Source organism: Dipteris shenzhenensis, chromosome 28 (assembly GCF_047967505.1).
Source record: "Dipteris shenzhenensis isolate YYH24624 ecotype China chromosome 28, Dip_SZ_1.0, whole genome shotgun sequence".
NCBI lineage: Eukaryota > Viridiplantae > Streptophyta > Polypodiopsida > Gleicheniales > Dipteridaceae > Dipteris > Dipteris shenzhenensis.
Window position 1 is genome coordinate 46,736,731 of NC_141623.1, and position 5,873 is coordinate 46,742,603.

The window sequence follows — 5,873 nt, forward strand, 5'->3', positions numbered from 1 at the left end:
ACCCGAGCCATTTGTGGCTCCAAACCCTTAGGGTTTGGATGGGCCAGATCCGTCAACATCCTCAATCGCATGAAGTTTCTTGACAACTGATTGCATGCGATTTAAGTGAGTCTCCAGAGTGTCACCTTCACCCATCTAAAGAGCAAAGAGCTCTTGCTTGAGCATCACTTTTGAATTCCTTACTTTTGAGCCAAAGAGGTTCTCCAAATTTTGTGCAGTTGTCTTCAAGATGTCAATGTGATGAAAAAACGCCACTCCAAGTGCTCGACCTAAAAGTCCTAGAGCTTTTTCATTCTTTAGATTCTACTCTTGAATCTTTTCTAACCCCTGATTATCTACAGGCTTTTTCTTAACCCAGATACTACACCCCATAGGCTTTTTCCATAAGCAGAAGTCATACAAACAACTTCTAGGAAGGAAAATTCCTCCAATTAAAATTTTACAACCTAGACCTCAACCAAACCTGATTTTGTGCTTTTGGAATAAGCATCCATGGCTTGGACTTACTAGACAAGCTGACCACACACAAGTGTTAAGATGTTGAGGGGTAGAACTCTCTTTCTAAGACTGCGAGGTCTTTTGAGTGCCTTAGGAACTTTGACAAGCTCAAACCTTGGAGATCTTCTACATACACTTACAAAATTTTAATTTCTCAAGAGCATCAAGACTTTGATTCGACCACAAGTCCTATAGACCTCTACTCTGATACCACTTTTGGTAACCTTAGAAACAATCGCATGCAATATATTTCACATGAGCAGAGTTGAAAGGAGACAATCAAAGAACTCGTATAAAAGATGGAAACCTTTATTTGATCACACATGCTAAAAATCACGACTCAAAGACCTAGACACCTCCATGCATCCCTATGGAGCTTGTTGTGGAGGGGTGAATAACACTAACCACAAAGACACAAAGGCTTGACACTACATGAAATGGTGACCACATTGGTCGACTAATGAAAGAGACCACACAGGCTCACAAGGAGCTAACAACTCTGTCAAGAACCACACAAGCTCTCATGCACATGGGAGCGAATGCTCCATCAACATACATAAACTATAGTCATAAACTATTTCTCTTTTGATACTCTTAGAAGGCATATAATAAAACTTATAAGGAAGTATGTGCAAGTTACAAACTATATCTATCTCTTCCTCATGCAAACTATGCATGTCTCATGTTTAGGAATTATGAATGAGGCGTACTTTTGTATTCCGATCTATGTCCTTTACAAGCTTTATACTGTTATCAAAATGTGATAATGAATAGCAATCAGTAATGAATCAACGCTATGGCAGTGTTATTACTTTCCGTCTCATTCTAAAATCGTTCACCCTTTCTATTCTCATAATCGTAAAACTATTTCAATTGATCTAGATGTATATTTTCTATTGAGGAATGATAATCTATTTAGGTGGATTTCAGTATAACTATCTACCTATCACACTAGCGATCCTGCGAAGTATTGGGAGCGTGGACATGAATGAAGCTCATCTATAGAGTTTAGGGCGCAATTGAAGATGTACGCGGTAGACATGGCCTTTCGCGTGATGGCGTTCTCTTGTAAGCCTTGTGGTGCAGACACACGTGTTTTGAAGCCTATCAATGGATCAATGGAGTCCAAGAAGGATATTCTGCAACGATCGGGCGAAGGCGTTCCTGATCCTTTAGGACCACATGAATTGTTCCATGGGTCGTGATTTTGGATAGTATCTTAAGATTGGAAGGTTCTGCAGTCATTCCTTTTCACAGTATGTTCATGGAGTGATTAGTAGCGGATGTTAGACTGGGACGACCCTTATTCATCCCCTCGTCGGATTGGCCATCCGTATTTTACCAGAGATTGGGCTCGAGGGGAAGCCAATACCTCTAGAGAGGCTCAAGTTGAACCATTACTAGTCCCTGAAGAGGGAGGGGAGGTATTTTTGCTTCAACTGATTTTGAACGTAACAACCAGAAGTTCGGGGGTCCTTAGCAATGAAGAGTCGGGGGAGGAACCTCCGACTAGTTCGGGGGTTGGTTCCGAATACCAAGATGCGGACACTTTACAAGGGCCTAGTACTCCCACATCAACCAAGGAGAATCATACCAATTGTTCGGCCCAATCCTACAGTCACCATGTAGAAACCGAGAGTCCGCTCTACTAAATTCGTGGAAAAAAGAAGCAAGACCCTAATAGCCACATAGGGCAATTTGAGACCCGATGGGTAGCAAGTGGTTTCGAAGGATAGCTTGGTGACGCGGTGAAGAAAGACCAATTGGCAGCTACTTCGATAGGTAAGACAATGAGTTGGTTCTTACAATATGGCATGAATCACTTTGTAGATTATGCTACATTGAAGCAATCTTTTCTTTCACTGTTTCGGCGAAATAAAACACTAGAAGCAATTCTCAAAAAACTCCAGGAGGTGAAACAAAAGGATCTGTTGGTAGAAGACTATGCCCAGAAGTTTTGCAATTCGAACCAGAGGTTGGCCACCGCTCAGAAACCGACTAAGGAACAACTCAAAGATTGTTGTTGCAAAGGATTGACTAAGACATTGAGAAGTGTTATGGCTCGGAGGGACACCTTGACTAGCACCAATGCTTTTGACAATATGGTAGCAGTTGCACAACAAGCCAAATGACGGGCGGTTTGGCTTGACCAAATGAAAATCCAAGAAGTAAAAAGAAGGATGCACAGGATCTCGACTCTTACACAGAGTGGGATGACGAATTGGATACAAATAGTGAAGACAAGGATACTGGTTCTGAATCAGATGACTCCGACTCGGATGATTTCGATGAGGATAAGAAGACCAGCAAGAGAAGAAAGAAGCAAGCAAATAAATTGAAATCCAAGGAGAGCCTAAAGGCAAAGAAAAAGGTGAAATCTTCTTCGGGGGAGGAGCATTAAAAAAGTATGGGATTGAAGGACATTGCCTCTACTGAGAAGGCTAAATGTGAGTTTGGTACGTCATGATAGTTCTCGTTGTTGGTACAATCCAAACTTTAGGGGGAGATTGCCTCCTCATATCCAACCTCCTATGGCAGCAGCACAACCACCTGCTGCTGCTGCTGCCAATCAATTAGGGGTGAATGTTCCTGCCGACCAAGGGGGGAGACCACCCAATCAAAATTGGGGGAATCCAACTAATGCTACTAAGAACTGTACTTATTGTAGTCTAGCGGGTCCGGGATGTGAATTCTGGTGTAAACACCGCAATGAAAGAGGTATTCCCACTATGCAATACCAAAAATCCGCCTCAGCACGGCGACCGCCAACCCAGGCGAATGCTGTTCTGGTTCAATTGGACCAACCATGGTCATAAAATACACCCGTGAAAATGGATAAAGTTGTTTTACATGGGGAGACAAATTTGGGTTCCATTTTGGAATTATCATGTGAGTGTCATGGTGATGGGCCAGCAAAGGCGATGCCAGCGAAGCAAAGCTATCCTGAAGTACTTGTCATCACAAGATCCATGGGAAATGCTCCTATTGAAAAGAAATTGCGAGTTGCAGCAGCTAAAGGTAAACATCCTATTGATTGGGGTGACCAAGATAAAGTTCATCATGATGTTCTCAAAGTTCTTGAGAAGGTGAATGTAGTGCGAGAGGCTAAGTGGGGGGTCAAAGCTACGTTAGAAAGCCCACCTAAAGAATTGAAGATTTCATCCGTGTCACAGCTAGCTATGGAGTAGGTGCAACCTCAGCATGCTAAGCTAGCAGTAATCCAAGAAAAGCAAGAAAATGAAGTTGAAACACATGAAGTGACTTCAAATGATGTGGTGGCAGCTGAACAACGGGAAGAACATTATCAAATAGGTGTTCCACAAGCCGAGCCTCCTTCCGAAAAGCATCATCCTATGGGTAAATTGCCCAACAATGTGAAAGTTGTGGATACGATTGACCATGAAGAATTGTTTCGGAGTTTGTTGAAGGCCCAAGTACATATTACATTAGACCAGATTCTTAATCTAGTTTCTGCGTTCAAAACGTAGCTGTTGGCTAACTTGTTAAGTGGTGACATGAGCCTAATCGATAAGGCAAAGGCGGATGACGTGACAGACCTGGAAGCCGAGCCAGAAGTCAATACATCACAAATCAAAGATGTCAATTATAGTGTTCCCTTAATTCAAGTGGAATATAAATATCAGGTTATATTGGAGGTACTGTTAGATGGCGGGTGTGGATATAACATATTGTCTAAAGGGCTGTATAGAAAATTTTGTTTCCATGAGTTGGAACCAGCACCTTTCCAAGTCAAAATGGCAGATCAAAGGCGGATTCAACCTCTTGGGATAGTGAGAAATCAGAATATTGGAGTTTATGGCCTCACTTATATGGTGAGCTTCTTTGTGCTTCGATTGGAGGGAGATGGTAGTTCCTATTCAATGTTGCATGGCAGGCCCTAGTTTCGGGCAACAAGCATCAAACAGGATTGGGGGGCCAATCAGGTGACTGATAGGCAAGGGAAAAAGATAGTTAAGATGTCCATGGTGCCAAACAAGTGTTCCAAAAAGTGTTCAACCCTTGGCAACAGAATTCATTAATATGGTTGCAAAAGTTGAGGATGATGAGGAAGAATGCTTTCTCAAGACAAATCCATCCTTGATTCCAATTTTCACATTAGATGTACAGGGCATCCTGGATCAATATAAGTAGCATGATGCAGTCTATTCTTCCTCAATGAAGGTTACTACAGTTCCGCATTTGGACACTTTCGATTCGAAGGAGAAACAAAGGCAAGACAATGAACAGAAGTCAGAGACGATCGCTTCAACTTAGTGGGATGTTGACGAAGAGATTGAGGAGTTTTATGTCAAACCGGAGATTCAAGCCCTAGAAGAAACAACATTTGAAGACCACTTGAGGAAGTGTTCAAGAGGATGAACTTCAAGAAGTGAATCTCAAAACGGAGCAAGATCCGAAGATGGTGCAAGTTAGTGTCCTATTGGAAGGTAGTTTCAAAGATGATTTGCAACTTGTTGGAATTCAAAGATGTATTTGCATGGCACTATACAGACATGAGGGGAGTTTATCCATCTTTTTATCAGCATCGAATCAACCTAATGAAAGATATTGTCCCAGTAATTCAGCAACGGTACAAGATGAACCCAAATTATGCCCAGAAGGTCAAGGAAGAAATTGATAAACTCCTCAAGGTGGGGTTTATCTATCTAGTGGATAAGGTAGCATGGCTCTCACCTTTAGTCATAGTGCCCAAGAAAAATGGTAAGATTAGGTATGTGTTGATTATAGAACATTAAATGGAGTAACAATAACAAATCCTTTCCCTTTACCTTTCTATGATACAATGCTTAATGCTCTTGCAGGTTACGAAATGTACAGTTTCCTCGACAACTTCAATGGATACAATCAAATTAGAATGGCTCCAAAGGACAAAGATAAAACTACTTTTGACATAGAGTGGGGAGTTTTGCGAGTTATGTTATGACCTTGGGTCTAGTGGGGAGTTTTGCGAGTAATGTTATGACCTTGGGTCTGAAGAATGCTCCTCACACATTTCAAATGTGGATTCAAGAAGTATTTGCTCCGTATTTGACTTCTTTTATCAGATATATGCAACATCTTAAGTTATGCTTTGAAAGATGCAAAATTACACACCTCAGTCTTAATCAAGAGAAATGTGCTTTTGTCATCAAGAGAGGTGCGATGTTGGGACATATAATTTCGAAGAAGGCATGGCCATCAATCCTCGAAAGGTAGAGGTTATTCAAAATGCTCTACCAAAAACCCTTAAGCCAAACACTTCGTTGGGCAAATCAAGTGACACGGTCGGTTTCTACACTATCTTTTCCATGTTTGTGTACCATTAACAAAGTTGACCAGTAAGTGGAAATAAATGACAAGAGCAGAAGCAGAAT